This window comes from Ovis aries, chromosome 5 (genome assembly GCF_016772045.2).
Source record: "Ovis aries strain OAR_USU_Benz2616 breed Rambouillet chromosome 5, ARS-UI_Ramb_v3.0, whole genome shotgun sequence".
Taxonomy (NCBI): Eukaryota; Metazoa; Chordata; class Mammalia; order Artiodactyla; family Bovidae; genus Ovis; species Ovis aries.
This window is the reverse complement of record NC_056058.1, coordinates 4,070,455-4,087,409: the sequence shown is the minus strand read 5'-3', so window position 1 is coordinate 4,087,409 and position 16,955 is coordinate 4,070,455. Positions and strand designations below refer to the sequence as shown.

The 16,955-nt window shown below is 51.5% G+C and overlaps 1 long non-coding RNA gene across 2 annotated transcripts in view; it reads right to left on the bottom strand.

The window, feature by feature from the left end:
* Positions 1-13,775: 13,775 nt before the first annotated feature.
* Positions 13,776-16,955, bottom strand: part of LOC114114982 (uncharacterized) — a 28,703-nt gene continuing 25,523 nt past the window's right edge. For both annotated transcript variants that reach the window (XR_006059807.2, XR_009600774.1), the window contains exon 5: positions 13,776-16,400. This is a non-coding gene — a long non-coding RNA (uncharacterized LOC114114982). The remainder of the gene's footprint in view (positions 16,401-16,955) is intronic.

Here is a 16,955-nt window from a genome sequence, read left to right as displayed (position 1 = left end):
CGCCAGTAAAGTCCCTCTTGTTGTTCAGTCGCTCAGTCATGTCTGACTCTTTGTGACCCCATGGGCTGCAGCACACCAGGCTTCCCATCCTTCACTGTCTCCCGGAGTTTCCTCAAACTCATGTCCACTGAGTTGGTGATGCCATCCAACCATCTCATCCTCTAACTTTGTTTTTATAGAAGAGGAAACTGAGGTTCAAGGGACTCAGGCCAGTTCCCCAAATTAAAAACTAGCTGAGTGGAAAAGCTTGGCCTGGAACCTGAATCTGACAGGCCAGACTCTGCTCCCTGAAACCTTCAGAGTCTTATTTACCCAAAGGGCTTTCACTTGCCTGCAGGTAGATTTGGCATAATCTAGGCTCAGACTCAAACATTCCAATTGTCCCATCTCCATGGATACCCTGGGGACCTCCCTGGCCCTCTGTTGCCTCCTCCTCTCCCTCTCTTTTTTAAAATTTTTTTGGTAACACCATGGAGCTTGCCAGACCACCTGACCTGCCTCTTGAGAAACCTATATGCAGGTCAGGAAGCAACAGTTAGAACTGGACATGGAACAACAGACTGGTTCCAAATAGGAAAAGGAGTACGTCAAGGCTGCATCTTGTCACCCTGCTTATTTAACTTCTATGCAGAGTACATCATGAGAAACGCTGGGCTGGAAGAAGCACAAGGTGGAATCAAGATTGCCGGGAGAAATATCAATAACCTCAGATATGCAGATGATACCACCCTTATGGCAGAAAGTGAAGAGGAACTAAAGAGCCTCTTGATGAAAGTGAAAGAGGAGAGTGAAAAGGTTGGCTTAAAGCTCATCATTCAGGAAACGAAGATCATGGCATCCGATCCCATCACTTCATGGGAAATAGATGGGGAAACAGTGGAAACAGTGGTTGACTTTATTTTTCTGGGCTCCAAAATCACTGCAGGTGGCGATTGCAGCCATGAAATTAAAAGACGCTTACTACTTGGCAGGAAAGTTATGACCAACCTAGATAGCATGTTCAAAAGCAGAGACATTACTTTGCCAACAAAGGTCTGTCTAGTTAAGGCTATGGTTTTTCCAATGGTCATGTATGGATGTGAGAGTTGGACTATAAAGAAAGCTGAGTGCCGAAGAATTGATGCTTTTGAACTGTGGTGTTGGAGAAGACTCTTGAGAGTTCCTTGGACTGCAAGGAGATCCAACCAGTCCATCCTAAAGGAGATCAGTCTTGGGTGTTCATTGGAAGGACTGATGTTGAAGCTGAAACTCCAATACTTTGGCCACCTGATGTGAAGAGCTGATTCATTGGAAAAGACTCTGATGCTGGGAAAGACTGAGAGCAGGAGGAGAAGGGGACGACAGAGGATGGGATGGCTGGATGGCATCATCGACTCGATGGACATGGGTTTGGGTGGACTCCGGGAGTTGGTGATGGACAGGGAGGCCTGGCGTGCTGCGGTTCATGGGTTCGCAAAGAGTCGGACACGACTGAGTGACTGAACTGAGCTGAACTGAACTGATGCAGCTTACAGGATTTGGTTCCTGGACCAGGGGTTGAACCTGGCCCTCGGCAGTGAGAGCTTGGAGTCTTAACGGCTGGACTGGACTACCAGGGAATTCCCTGCTTCCTCCTCTTTAAGAAGGAGGTTCTTCATTTTTCAAAAAACAATATTGATTTGGCTGTGCTGGGTCTCAGTTGCGGCATACAAACTCTTCATTGCTGCATGTGGGATCTAGCTCCCGACCAGAAATCGGGCCTGGGCCCAGCACTGGGAGCTCAGAGTCTTAGTCACTGGAGCACCAGGGAAGTCCCTTCTCTTTGTAACTTATGTTTCTTGAGCGCCTACTATATGCTAGTGCTCTGGGAAGCTCTGCCCTCAGGGGACTCACAGCCGCCGGGTGTGACGAAATGGATGACGAGCGGAGGACAGAGCGGGCTGGTCTCAGTCAGCATTATGAGAAGGAAGGAAAGCCAAGCAAAACAGCGGACAAAGACAGCTGTTTGGCAAAGGCTGCTCTGAGACGATGAGTCAAGGGGAAAGAGCATGTGCAAAGACCCTGAGGTGGGAACGCACTCAGCCTCTCGGAGCAGCGTCAGGTGTGCCTAGAGCAGAGTGAGAGGGGGGACAGCCGGGGGCCGCGTGGGCTGGGCGTCGGAAGGAGCCTCCCGGGCCCGGTGAAGAATGGAGACTGGGGAGGCATGGGAGCCTTTTGAGCAGGAGAGGGACGGGATGTGCTTTTATAGGTTGAGGTAAGATTCACCAGGATGCCAGAAGTGGACAGAGGAGGGTGATTCTAATACTTTCCTCTTCGTTATCATGAAGCAGAGGGCATCCTGGACTGTGCTTGACAAACAAGAGACATTGTTATCAGCTATCACTATATCTTTAGGGATGGCCACAGGCTCTGAGCACATGGCCCTCCCGTGTCCTTGAGGAGGAAGCTCATCTCAGCAACCCCCTTTCTGCTTTGTCTGGCCTTCCTCTTTCTCTCTCAGAAACTCTTCACGCTGGCTCTGGCCTTATCACTGAAATCCCAGGCCTCCAATAGGCCGGAAACATCTGGTTTCCGGAGCACACAGATCCTCTAGTACCAAGGGAGGTCATGGAGGGGCCTGCTTTACCCTGGGCTGGAGGAGGGGGACCACTAAGGGACAGAGAAAGGGTCACACACTGGACACCAACCACATAGAGCGGAGACACTACCTCTTGGCTGCAGTCAGGGGCCTGGGTTCGAATCCGTGTGTGCGTGCTGAGTCACTTCAGTCGTGTGTGACTCTTTGCGACCCTGTGGGCTATAGCTCACCAGGCTCCTCTGTCCATGGACTTCTCCAGGCAAGCATACTTGTGTGGGTTGCCATTCCCTTCTCTAGGGTATCTTCCCAACCCAGGGATTGAACCCGGGGTCGCCCACATTGCAGGCAGATTCTTTACCATCTAAGCCATCAGGGAAGCCCCCAGAGTCGTGTCCAACTCTTTGCGACCCTATGGACTGTAGCCTGCCAGGCTCGTCTCTTCATGGGATTCTCCAGGCAAGAATACTGGAGTGAGTTGCCTCACCCTCCAGGGGTCCCTTCCCGACCCAGGGATTGAACCCACATCTCTTAAGTCTCCTTCATTGGCAGGTGGGTTCTTTACCAGAAGCGCCACCTGGGAAGCCTGGGTTCGAATCTTTCTCTGTCTTATTCTGGCTGGGAGGCCTGAGAGTAGCGGCCACATGCTTCCGGGGAGGGGAACCATGGCTTGGCTCTGCTTGCTTTCACCTGGCACAGCTTAAATGCTTGTTGACTGAGGCAGCGGGAGCACGTTGCTGTGTTAGCCTGTGTGGTTTATAGGACCCAGTGCCAGAAGGAAGTGCAGAGCCCCTTGTCAAAAAATTATTCAGATCTTTAAAGACTGTAACATCAGAGCCATAAGCTCAGAAGCTGACCCCCTCAGCCTCCTGAAATGGTAACAAGTGTGATGAGTGTAGCGGGGGCAGTTGAGACTCTTGTCACATCTTGGAGACCCCAAAGATGTGGTATTCTTCTCAAAATCCTTCAATTCTCTACTATTACAATTCCCAAATTGAGTGGGGAATTCAGAGTCTGGGAAAGAGGTGTTAGTCTTGCCACATCAAGACTTGAGGTCTCTCAGACTTCCCTGCTGGTACAGTGGATAAGAATCCTCCCGCCAGTGCAGAGTTCAATCCCCGGTCCGGGAAGATTCCACATGCTGTGGAGCAACTAAGTCCGTGTGCCACAACTACTGCGCCCATGCTCTAGAGTCTGGGAACTGCAACCACCCAAGTGCCCAAGTGCCTAGAGTCCACGCTCTGCAAGAAGAGAAGCCACTGCAATGAGAAGCCTGAGCCCAGCAATGAAGTCGTCTCTGCTCACTGCAACCAGAGAAAACGTGCATGCAGCAATCTAAGACCCAGCACGGCCAAAAATTAAAAAAATTTAAAAAAAGACTTGGGGTCTCAGTGCATCCTCTGGAGAAGGAAATGGCAACCCACTCCAGTGTTCTTGCCTGGAGAATCCCACGGACAGAGGAGCCTGGCAGGCTACAACCCATGGGGTTGCAAGAGTCGAACACAGCAGCGACTAAACCACCACCACCATTGCAGCCTGGGGCCCAGGCAGGATGTGTCTAGTTGCTGGACTGAGTCCTTGGGAGTGTCTCTGCTGTCCTGGGGGCAACTTCCAGGGAGAAGAGCAGAAACATGAGAGAGGAGGGGCTGAGGGACCCCCACAGGGTTGGCCAGGTGGTCAGTCAGTGGTTGGGAGTGGCCTGCCTTGTCTCATTCATCCATCCACCCATCCGCTCACTATCTGTGCATCCACTCATCCATCTGTCCATCCATCCACCTACCCAGTCACCCATCCATCCACCTACCTTCCAGAAACGATCCACCCCCTATGATCCACCCCCTACTCCTCTGTCCATACATCCAGCCAGCTAGCCTTCCGTTTCTCAGGCTAGCACACTTCTACTCATTCTTCAAGCCCCAACTCTATGTCCCCTCCTCTATGCAGCCCTCCAGATTCTTCAGACACAGCACCTGGCCCAGGCCTGATCCCATGGAGCAGAGAGCAAATGTATCTGCTTTGGCAGCCCCAGGCCTGGCGCTGAGGCTTCTCAGGGAACTGGCAGTACCAGTGTGAGGTGTTGACAAAGGAAAGTCGAAGCAAAAGTGTTCGTTGCTCGGTTGTGTCCAACTCTTTGCGACCCTGTGGGCTACAGTCCAAGCTCCTTTGTCCAAGGGATTCTCCAGGCAAGAATACTGGAGTGGGTTGCCATTTCCTTCTCCAGGGGATCTTCCCGAACCAGAGATCGAACCCGGGTCTCCTGCACAGCAGGCTGATTCTTTACCAACTAAGATACCGGGGATGGAAAAGATGAGCAATTTCTGCTCATGACCCACTGAGAAATCAAACTCCCTGTAGGCTATCGATAATAAAGCCACCATCATATAAGCCTAATAAAATGGCTGCAGGGACGGAAGGAAGCCAGGCTTGGCCTGAGTCCTTTCCAGGGAGCCGGAGCTCTAGGAGCAGACAGCTTCCATTGACACTTATGTGCTGCATGACATTGAACAGGTCAGACTACCTCTCTGAGCCTCAGTTCCCCCATTTGGAAATTTCTCCATCTCAACCCGAGCCTTTCGGGGTCTTGGTTCCCCAGTCAGGGATTGATTCCGGGCCTCAGCAGTGACAGCTCAGAGGCCTGGCCACTGGACTGCCAGGGAATTACCTCTCCGTTATCGTAATTGCATATTTTCTAGAAGTGCCAGCGCAGCCCCAGACCCCAGGAGCTGGGATGTACCAGCTTCACTCTGGATGAGAGGCCAGGAAGAACTAGACTGGAGGAAAGGAGAGGGTGATTAGGAAGATAAACCACAGTGATGATGGGTGAGGAGGGGGTGAAAGATACCAGCATACGTTTTCTAATGGAATTAGCTTTATGTATTTTCTCTCCTGACTGCCAAAGTAACATGCTCAGTGTAAAAACAGTTTCAGAAAACGCAGCAAGCATAACATAAATAATCTAAATAGGTCCTTTGTCATAGCATTTAATTTCCTGAGTGAATTTTTATTATGTACCTATGATATGCCCAGTGCTCACTGTTAAGTTAAAAAAAATCACTGGCGAAGTGTTGAGTGAATGACATTTTTATTTATTTGTTTGACTGCGCTGGGTCTTTGTTCCTGGGCGAGGTTGCTGTGCGCGTGCGCGGTGGGCTTCTCATTGCGGTGGCTCCTCCTTTGCGGAGCGCAGGCTCTGGAGCCTGAAGGTTTCAGCAGTTGGGGCTCGCGGGCTTAGTTATCCTACAGCGTGCGGAATCTTTCCCGACCAGGAATCGAACCCATGTGCCCTGTTTGATAGGTGGGTTAAAAAGAACCCACCTTTTTTACTTGCTGATTTTTTTAAATTTTTCTAATTTTTATTTTTTATTGGTGTATAGTTCGTTTACAATGTTGTGTTAGTCTCTGCGGTACAACAAAGTGATTCAGTTATGTATATGTGTATATTATATAATATTGGAGAAGGAAATGGCAACCCACTCCAGTATTCTTGCCTGGAGAATCCCGTGGCCAGAGGAGCCTGGCGGGCTACAGTCCATGGGGTCGCAGAGAGTCAGACACGGCTGAGTGACGAAGCACGCATATATATTATATGTAGAATTTTTTTCAGATTCTTTCCCCATTTAACTTTTATAGAATATTGACAGAGTTCCCTGTTCTATACAGCAGATAACAAGCAGGTCCTTAACCAATAGACCACCAGGGAAGTCCAGTGAATGAAATTTAAAAAATAAAATCAACGTCCAGAAACCACTGTTACTAACATGATGGTCTAGTTCACTCCAGATTCTTCTTTCTCAGCTGCAATGGAATCACACCGTACGCTTGTGACGTACACTGTACGACCTGTCAGTCGAGGCCTACTTTCCACACCAATCAGTACCACTAGGCTCTCTTACATTGAAAGACTTCAGCATTGTCCAGCTGAAGGCTCTTCTGTGATTTACGAAACTGATCCCCGAGGGTTGGGCATCTAGGTTGCTTCCTCGATGAGTGCTTTTTGGAGAAAGCCTTAAAAGTGGAATCACTTTGTTGTACATTTTTCAAGGTTTCTTATGGATACCAAGAGCGACACCTGCTTCCGTATTGCCATAGGGGTACCCGTATCTCATCCCAGTCCCATTGGGTGAGTGTGTCTTGTCTTTTTTTTTTTTTTTTTGAGAGTTATGTTTTATGCAGCAGAAATTTTTAGGAGTTCAAGCGGAGGAGACTGCATCTCAAGTAACCCTGAGAGAACGGCTCTGAGGAGAAGAGCCAGGTTATATAGAAGTTTTGCAACAAAGGGCAGGTGGTCTGAATGTCAACAGATTATTGCCAATTAAAGAAAACCAGGGGCTTCTTTGGTGGCTCGGAGTTAAAGAATCTGCCTGCCAATGCACGGATCCAATCCCTGGTCTGGAAAGATCCCACATGCTGTGGGGCAACTAAACCCAGGGTCACCGCTGCTGAACCAGTGCCTCAGAGCCCGTGGGCCACAGCTGCTGAATCCCTTGTGCCGAGAGCCTGTGCTCCGCAACAAGGGAACAACTGCAGTGGGAAGCCCGGGCACCGCAACTGGAGAGTAACTCCCGCTCGCCGCAGCGAGAGAAAGACCCAGCACAGCATGAGTAAAAAAAAGAAAATCTGGGAAAAAAAGAAAACCAGGTATCCCAAGTTAAGGAATTTAGTGCTTTCTATGTATATGAGAGACTTTATTTTGGGGGGCTCCAAAATCACTGCTGATGGTAACTGCAGCCATGAAACTAAAACACACTTCCTCCTTGGAAGAAAAGCTATGACCAACCTAGACAGTATATTAAAAAGCAGAGACATTACTTTGTCAACAAAGGTCCATCTACTCAAAGCTATGGTTTTTCTCGTAGTCATGTGTGGATGTGAGAGTTGGACTATAAAGAAAGCTGAGTGCCGAAGAAGTGATGTTTTTGAGCTGTGGTGTTGGAGAAGACTCTTGAGAGTCCCTTGGACTGCAAGGAGATCCAACCAGTCCATCCTAAAGGAGATCAGTCCTGGGTGTTCATTGGAAGGGCTGATGCTGAAGCTGAAACTCCAATACTTTGGCCACCTGATGCGAAGAACTGACTCATTGGAAAAGAGCCTGATGCTGGGAAAGATTGAAGGTGGGAGGAGAAGGGGACGACAGAGAATGAGACGGGTGGATGGCATCACCGACTCAATGGACATGGGTTTGGGAGGTATTCTCCTTCCTGAGTTCCCTCAGGGCTCACCAGCTCACATTGGAGGGCTGGAATGGCTGATGACTGTGTCATCCTTGTTGATTGATTTGGCAGATAATATTCCATTTCTCAGTTCCTCCTCTTGGTCCAAAATTCGGCCAGTGTTTGGGGAGACGTTGTCCATTTCTTTGAACATTTGACATTTGCAAATAAATATTAGAGACGTTTACTTTGCAAAATGTGGGTTAAAATCAGAGGCGCCCAATGGGACCCAAGGGGGCCTGAGGAGTGAGTGCTTCATAGGTGTGGGGTTTCCTTTGGGGGAGTGATTTCAGCAATGTTCTGGCATTAGATAGAGGTGATGGCAGACCGGCACAGCACTGTGAGTGTGCCAGACGCCGCGGGATTGTGTGGTTTATAATGGCTACTTTCTTTCTGCTGCTTTTTTAAGCTTTGTTTACTTCTGGCTGTGTCGAGCCTGCTGATGCAGCCCTCGTGTTTTCTCTCCTCGCGGAGGCCCGGGGCCACCCTCTAGCTTCAGCGCCCAGGCTGCTCACTGCAGCGGCTCCTTTTGTTGCCAAGCATGGGCTTCGGTAGTTGAGTTGCTTGGGCGTAGTTAATCTTCTCGGACCAGGGACTGGATCTGTGCCCCCAACCCTGGCAGGTGGATTCCTACCGCTGGACCACCAGGGAAGCCCCACAATGGATGATTTCATGTTATCTGAATTTTACATCAAAACCAGCCAATTAGCCAACAAACCAGAGCCCCCAACCTGGGGTCTCTGGCTTCCAGAAAGTCCCCGAAACCCTGCTCAAATTTCCTCCAGGAAGCCTCTCCTCACTACCACATCCAAGCCCCTGCACCTCTTCCAGCACTTTCCATCTGTCTTCTTTATCTTCATAGCTCTTATTACTTCCTGGCATTCATTCATTCATTCACTACCTGTGCTTGGCACACAGTAGGTCCTTAGGGAATATTTGTAAAAATCGATGTTTATGACAATAGTATCCATGACCCAATTATTGTCACCCTGCCAGGCAAAAAGATCAGACACAGTGTACCACAGAAAAATCCCACCCAGGCAAAAAAAAACACACCACAATCCACCCAAAAGAGGTCATTCAGGCTAGGAGGGGTGATGAGGGAGAGGCAAGGGAGTGGAGGTGCTAGAGAGCACAATTCTAAGCCCTCCCTGATTGTACTTTCCTCGTTTTTAAAAAAATTAATTTATTTGGCTGTGCCGAGTCCAGCTGCGGCATGTTGGATTTTTTAGTTGCAACACCTGGGATCTAGTTCTTTGACCAGGGATCAGATCTGGGTCCCCTGCATTGGGAGTGCAGAATCTTAGCCCCTGGACCACCAGGGAAGTCTCATGTATTTTCCTCATGTCTGTCTTTATAAAGGGAAAATGAACAGTGTGTGTTTCATCACACAGAGTGTGCGAGGTGGGAGAAAGTTTTCCAGAGTGGCTCCCCTCGGTTAAAGGGGAGGGAAAGAAGGTGTCTTTGGTGACAAGTTGGGGGACCCTGGCCCAAGGGAGGGACTGCTGGGTCTTGAGTGGCTGGACAGCGGGGCTCAGCAGGGGGCAGTGGCCAGAGAGAGAGGTGTCACTCTCTCCTAGAGCTTAAGATGACACCCACATTGGTCCCCGCACACAAAGCCCAGGCCCTGGGGCTCCTTGACTGGTCAGAGTTTGCAATCTCTGCTTAGAGAGCTGCGTGGAGGCAGCAGAGGAGTCTTCCCATCGTGTGTCCCCTACTACCTGGAGGACGGCCGGACATCATCCTTCCCTTAGCTGAGCTAGATGCTCTGAATTAATCCCCCGCCCACGCACACGCAAAGCAGGGAGGAAGCAGACTGAGGGGTAGAGTCCCACCACCAGGCCACCCTTTCCACCCTGTGTTCCCAGCCTCGTGTACTTGTGTGAAAGTGGGGACATAGACTTCCCTGGTGGCACAGTGGATAAGAATCTGCTGGTCAGTGCAGGGGACGCAGGTTCGATCCCTGGTCTGGGAGGATTCTACATGCCGCAGAGCAACTAAGCCCGTGCGCCACAGCTGCCGAAGCCTGAGTGCCCCAGAGCCTGTTCTGCAGCAAGAGAGGCCGCTGCAATGAGTAGCCCAGCACAGCAACAGCGAGCAGCCCCCGCTCGCTGCAACTAGAGGAAGCCTGGGTGGCGCAATGAAGACTTAGGGCAACCAAAATTAATAAATAAAACTCAAAAGGAAGAGGAAGGGAAAGTGGGGATGAGCACAGGCTTCCAAGTCGTCACGTACAAACAGCGCTGAGTGCCAAGCGGCCTGTGTGCGGTAGGTGCTGTCGATTCCAGTATGGGTCTCGTAGGCCTCAGAAGCCTCTGTGATTCAGCTCTGCTCTCTCCTGCCATTTCTTCCAGTGCAGTGACATCAGTCCTATTACCTGGCCTCAGAACCACACCCCCCCCCCCAGCCCTTCCCACCACCACGCCTTTGCCCATGCTGTGCCCTTCACTTGGAATGCCCTTTCCCCTCCCTCCTTGCAAAACCGTGCTGTCTTTGAACCCACTCTTTAAATAGACAGGATGTCCCTGGTTTTGAGGTGACTCAGTGCTTGTGAATTTCTTTTAAAGTCTATTGAATTTGTTATAATATTGCTTCTGTTTTTATGTTTTGGTTTTTTGGCCCCAAGGCACGTGAGTTCTTAGCTCCCCGATCAGGGATCATACCCGCACCCCCTGCGTTGGAAGGCTAAGTCTTCCACCAGTTAAGTCCCAGCACTTGTGAATTCTTGTGATGGGCTTATATGAGAGTGGTTAAGACAGCTGAGGACCCTAAATTTAGGGTTCCTATTCTAGTGTGCCATGACACCGCGATTCCCTTGCTTGTGAAAAGGGAGCAAGGAATACCCTTGGTCCCTGCCTCCGTGGGCCAGCCAGAACTAGGGGACGAGGCCAGGCTGGGGGGGTGCAGTGGACAAAGTACAGGGCCCTGGAACAGTAGGGAGGGAACTCTGTCAAGGGTGAGCTGGTAGCAGCTCTGCGCCACCATGCAGCTCCATAAGGACGCAAATAGGAGGCCTCAGGGCACCTGGACTGGGGGCTTCTGAGCTGCAGCCTGCCTCCAACCTCCAAAAACAGGCTCCCTCTGTGAGCCAGCAGCCTTGGGATGGAGTGGATGGGTGACAGATAGCCTGCAGGAACCCGCAGTCTCCTCTCTGGCCTCCTCCTGGGCCTCCTAGCCTCCAGTAGGCTCTGCACCCTGGGCAGGGCCTTGAGGCGGGCAGGGCCGAGACAGAGCACCCTTCTAATGCTTGAGGGTGCTGGGGAGCCGTGACCCTCCGGGGTGAGCCCAGGCAGGGTGTGGGGAGGAACTGAGGCACAGCCACCAGGGTGGAGCTGAGGACTGAGGAGGGAGAGCTGTCAGGACGAGAGGCCTGAGTGAATGTGGGTTTGGGCTTGAGAGGCAACAGGGGTTTTGGTCTCAGGGGCCTGGAGTAGATGAGGACGACAGCCTGACACCAAGGATGCTTTGGAGACGTATGGCATCGAGAGAGGGACATCCAGGGAACTTCTGGCCTGGGATTCTGGGATGCAAGTCCTTTCCCAGCCTGCAATCCTGTGAATCGTGTGGGGCACAGTCATTCCTCAATAAACACTGGCTGGGAGACAGTGGAGAGGGCTATACACACAGGGAGGCCCAGGCCTGGGGGGAGTGCGGCGGAGGTTTATTCAGCATGCATTGAATCCTATTGGGTTGAGCCTGGGATGCCACTGAGGACAAATAGAGACCTGGGTCTATTATCACGGAGTAACAATTCAGTGCAGGAGATATTTGTGCCTGCGTGCTAAGTCACTTCAGTTGTGTCCGACTCTTTGCAACCCTATGGACAAGAGCCTGCCAGGCTCTTCTGTCCATGGAATTCTCCAGGCCAGGATACTAGGGCAGGTTGTCATTGCCTCCTCCAGAGGATCTTCCAGACCCAGGGATCGAGCTCACATCTCTTGTGTCTCCTGCATCGGCAGGCGGGTTTTTTTTACCACTAGGGCCACCTGGGAAGCCCGCAGAAGACATGGTCAGAGAAACAAATGTCTAAGTTTGAATGGAGCTATTGGGAAGAAAAGAATTAGTTCCGTGAGAGCTTTATCAGGTGACTTAAGCTGGGCTGGGGAGCTGGGGAAGGTTTTTGGAGGATGGTTGGAGCTCAGGGATGGAGAACTCAGGGACAGAGGCAGGCACAGGAGAAGGTGTTTCTGACGAAGGGTGCTGCCTGTGCAAAGGCCTAGGAGTGGGGATGAGGTAGATGTTACTGTGGCCAGAGGGAGGCAGAGCCTGAACTCTCCGGGCTGGGGCCATCAGGAGGGGCAAGATGGGGCAGGGTCTTGATGGGGAGCTGGGGTTTTATCACTAGTGGGCTGGGGGTGCATAGGAGGATTTGGAGAAGCACCCTTCAGCAGAAGTAGGGAGGGGGAGCAGGAAGCGGGGCTTGGGGCCTCCCAGAAGAGCCTGGGGCCACTTGGGTGGGGGCATCAGGGTGGAGAGAAGTGGGCTGAGTCGGGATGTCTTTGGGATAAGAAGATGTCCTACGGTTGTCCCTCAGTCTCCATGGGGCATTGGCTCCAGGATCCCCCTTGGATACCAAAATCTGTGGACGCTCAAGTCCCTTATATAATATGGTGTAGTATTTGCATATGAGTCAGGCACATCCTCCTGCACATTTTCCATCATCTCTAGATTACTTATAATACTTAATACAACGTAAATGTTAATGGTTGTTGCTGGTACAAAGCAAATTCAAATTTTGCTTACTAGAACTTTCTGGAATTTGTTTTTCTCGAATATTTTTGATCTGTGGTTGGAGGAATCCAAAGAAGCAGAACCCATGGATACAGAGGGCTGACTGTATAAGACATCTTTAGGGATAAGGTGTCTGAAGGAGTCACTTGTTCTGAGGGAGAAGCTGGCCATGGGCCAAGCAAGGACTGAGGAGGGGGTGCCCTTCTCTTTTGGGAGACAGCTCCACAGAGCCCATGGACTGGGGATTAAGGAGGCTCTTCCATGATGACGGTCTCTGAATGGTGGCTGTGAGCTTGTGCGGGTACCTGTCCTCTGGGAGCAGAACAGAGCGGTGAGGAAGTGCCCAGGGCTTTGCTGAGAGCCAGTCTGTGCTATAGGGACCCCACGGTGTGGGCGGGGGGAAGCTCGGCTGTCCGCATGACCGTGTGCCGGGCGGGTGCGCCCCGCTCCTGGGCCTTACTCGCTTCAGCTACGCCAGTGGACACTGACACCAGGCTCTAGGGCTGAGTGAGGGTTCGCTGGGATGAGATGTGAAGAGGAGCCGCTGACGGGGCGTCCTGTGTGCCCCCTGCACCTGCTCAGCTCCCAGCACCATTTCTGTGGCCGTGGCTCTCTTTGCCTACCTGGGGGGCCGGCTGGAAGTGCCAGGCCAATGATACCAGATCAGCCCAGGCCACTCTGACGTCAGCCTTGGGGTGGCACAGCTCCGAGCTGTGCTCTAGGCCGTCTTGCGAGACTCTCAATGGACACAAGCCCCAGTAGCCTGCAGCACTGCCCGCAGAATTCCATCCTCCAGCTCCCGCATCTGAGGTCTTCACCCCCCTGCCAGCTCTTCCTGGGGTCACCTCCCGAGTAATCCAGGGACCGTCAAGTCCTTGTCTTAGGGTCAGTCTGAGGGGCCCCCAAATGCCGCTGGGGCTTCCCAGGTGGCTCAGTGGTGAAGAACCCGCCTGCCAGTGCAGGAGACATGGGTCAATCCCTGGGTGGGGAGATGCCCGGAGGAAGGCATGGCAACCCACTCCAGTATTCTTGCTGGAGAATCCCATGGACAGAGGAGCCTGGCACACTGCAATCCATGGGGTGGCAAAATAGTCAGCCACAACTTACTTAGCAACTAAACAACAGAGCTACTGATAATGAACAGTGACCGAACTGAACGGGCTGGATTTGCTTGCCCTACAGCTGTTTAAAGAGAACCACCCCCACCCCCGGCCCTGCGCTCCCCAGCACCTGACCAGACCCTCCCCACCTCTGCGGTGTTTGAACCTCCCAAGTTCAGTGTGGTGATCTCCATGACGCAGATGCAGAAATCTAACCCACGGACTGTGATGGCTGTGGCCTAGGGCCCACAGGGCAGGAGAGACAGCGGCAGTGCAGGGCTTCGGGCGTGGGCTGCCAAACCCTTCCCATCCTCCCAGCTCTTCCCAGCGGCTCAGTGTGTCTGGGGCTTGGGGTGCGAGTCGGGGTGAGGTGTCTTTCCGGGGGGACAGATTGAGGAGAGTCAGACAGACTCCAGGCCAGGACGCAACTCCCAGAGTTGGCTGCTCAGCCCCTCCCTCGCCACGTGCCCCATGAAACTGCAGGTTGAATGCACCCTCCTCCTCCCTGACCCTGGGCACGTGGGAGCATGTCCTGCTCACAGGAGGCTCTGGGCTCGCTTCCCCAGCCCACATACCATCTCAGCTTTCAGTCGCCCAGCACCTGCCCCTCCCCACCCCAGCCATCCTCAACAATCTCGTCTTCAAAGGCGCCAAGCGTATCCCAGGCTTTGTGCCTTTCTTGGGCAGTGTTCTCTAAGGGACCATCTGGGGTCTGCTGGAAAACAGCCATAGATGTTCCCAGATGTTCCTGCAGTAAGGGTGGAACCAGTCGGGAATGACTGAGTAGTTACTGCCTGCTTGCTAGGTTGCTTCAGTGGTGACCAGCTCTTTGCACCTGTGTGGACTGTAGCCTGCCAGGCTCTCTGTTCATGGGATTCTCCAGGCAGGAATACTGAGGTGGGTTGCCAGTGGGTCTTCCTAGCCCAGGGATCGAACCCATGTCTCTTACATCTCCTGCACTGGCAGACAGGTTCTTTATCACTAGTGAGTAGCTACCAGCAGAGGGAAATCCTTGTTTCTGTTTGTTTTAGGCTTTTTTGGCTACACCACATGGCACGTGGGATCTTAGTTCCCTAACCAGGGATCAAACCCGGTCTCCTTGCAGTGGAAGCACGGAGATTAACCATTGGACCACCAGGAAAGTCCCCAAAGCCTCATTTTTAAACCGCCTACTCTGTTCTGACTCGAAGCCCAGGCTGGTAATCCCCCCTTGGCCTGGCCAGTCTCACAAGCCCACCTTGCAGGTAAGGAAACAGATTCAGCGCTGACCCTGGGCTCCCCTCCACTTGCTGGCTTCTCCCTCAGCCACGACCCTCTCCAGCCACCACTTGTTTCCACATCTCCTTATCTGCAGGAACTAAGTGAACAACTCCAAACATTTATTGAGTGCCAGCTGTATGCTAAGCATCCAATGTGACTCCTCAAAGTTCTCTCAACAGCCCCTCATGAATGGATAAACGGGCACAGAGCAAAGTCCTTGCCCAGCTGGGAAGCGAGGGTCTAGGTTTGGAGGAGGGAGCTCGGGGTACAGAGAGGAAAACTGAGGGGTGCAGAGGTGAAGCACCACACCTAAGGTCACACACCAAGGACGTGCACGAGCAGGTGTCGAGGCGGCGCTCTTCCTGAGTCCACCGTACGGAGGGAGGAGGGGCGAGGCACAGAGGCCAGGGGGCTGCCAGTGCTGACGCCTAGATGCCAACATTGAGGCTGCACTCCTGGGCGGGCAGGGCTCCGCCACAGGCGGGGTCGGCTGGGATGCACCTGTGTGCCCCTTGGAGGATGCGCTTAGAGGGGGCTTGTGGGGTGAGGCTATTCAGAACAGCTGGATGGAGTCATGGAGTGAGGGAGGGGCAGATCGCTCCATTTCGTGGGCAGGGCTGGGCCCTCTGTTCTGTGGAAGGGCATCAGTGTGCCGAATGGTTGCGAATACGCTGGGGGCGAGATTCGGCAGAGCAGCTGCACGTGGCTGTGCCTAGACTGTGCTGTCTGCTCCGGCAGCTCCAGCAAGAAACTGCAGGGCCACGTTGTCCAGGCACTGTGGTGGGGGAGGGGCTGCCACTTTAAGCTTCTCTTCAAGGAAATGGGATCCGCACCCTCTGTCTGAGCCCCACTCCCCTTGGTCTCTCTAAGCCTTAGTTTCCAAGTCTGATGAAACATTTGCAACTTATATCACAGACAAAGGGTTAATATATACCTAATACAGAGTTCCCAGAAATAAAGAAGAAAGTCAACTACCCTATGTTAAAAAATGGACAAGAGATCCCATTAAATAAATACACTGGCCCTGAAAACATGCTCAACCTTGCTCTCATAAGAGAAATGGAAAGTTTTCATCTCAATTTCTCTTATCCTTCTCTATCCCTTCGTCATTCCTATACCTGGACTGCAAGTGTGATGGCTGGAGCTGAGGCAGTCATCTTGAACCATGAGACATTAGGCATGGAGGCCACCAGGAAACAAGGCTGAATTCCAGAGGACTTTGTAGAGCAGTACCACAGCGGCCCTGGACTATTTATCTCTGGACTTTTACAAGATAGAGAATAGATGTCCATTTTGTTTGGGGAAGAAAATATATAGCGATAGAAATACGACCTTACATCCTTGGCGAGGCTGTGAAGAAATAGGTACTTCTGTTCCTTGCAGGTGGGAGTGCAGCCTAGCATAATGGCATGGTGGAAGTATGCAGCGAATTTATGGCTGTTCTGTGTCTTTGCTGCTGCACACATGCTTTCTCTAGTTGCAGCATCCGCACTTCTCATTGTGGTGGCTTCTCCTGTTGCAGAGCGCAGGCTTTAGGCATGTGGGCTAAAAAAAAGAGGGGAAAAAAAAACCTTGAAATAAAAATGAGACAAATAGGGAATCCCCTGACAGTCTAGTGGTTAAGATGTTGTGTCTTCATTGCCAAAGGCCTGAGTTCAATCCCTGGTCAGGGAATTAAGATGACACAAACTTGTGCAGGATACCAAAAAAGCAAGATAAAGAGACAAATGAACTTAACTGTGGTTTCGAGTTGGTGGCTTAAGCACACAAACAGGAATTATTTCAGATGACTTTGGAACACAGTCATCTGAACACAGTATAACTACATAAAGCTCATTCTCTAATGGGAAATCATAATGTTAGTAACAATATTCATGCTGCTATTCTGAAACTATTATATATATATTTTTAGATAAAGCAAAGAAGTCATTTGGTTAATGTGAGAAACCAAGATTCTCAGTGTTAGAAGACAGATGTACAAATAGAGCAAAGAAGTAAAATCCTGCAATCCTGAGTAACTGAATTGGAAAATCAGTAAGAATACAGCATGTACTATCTCTTAAACAGGAAAAGCATGCTCTCTCTCTCTACACTGAAAAG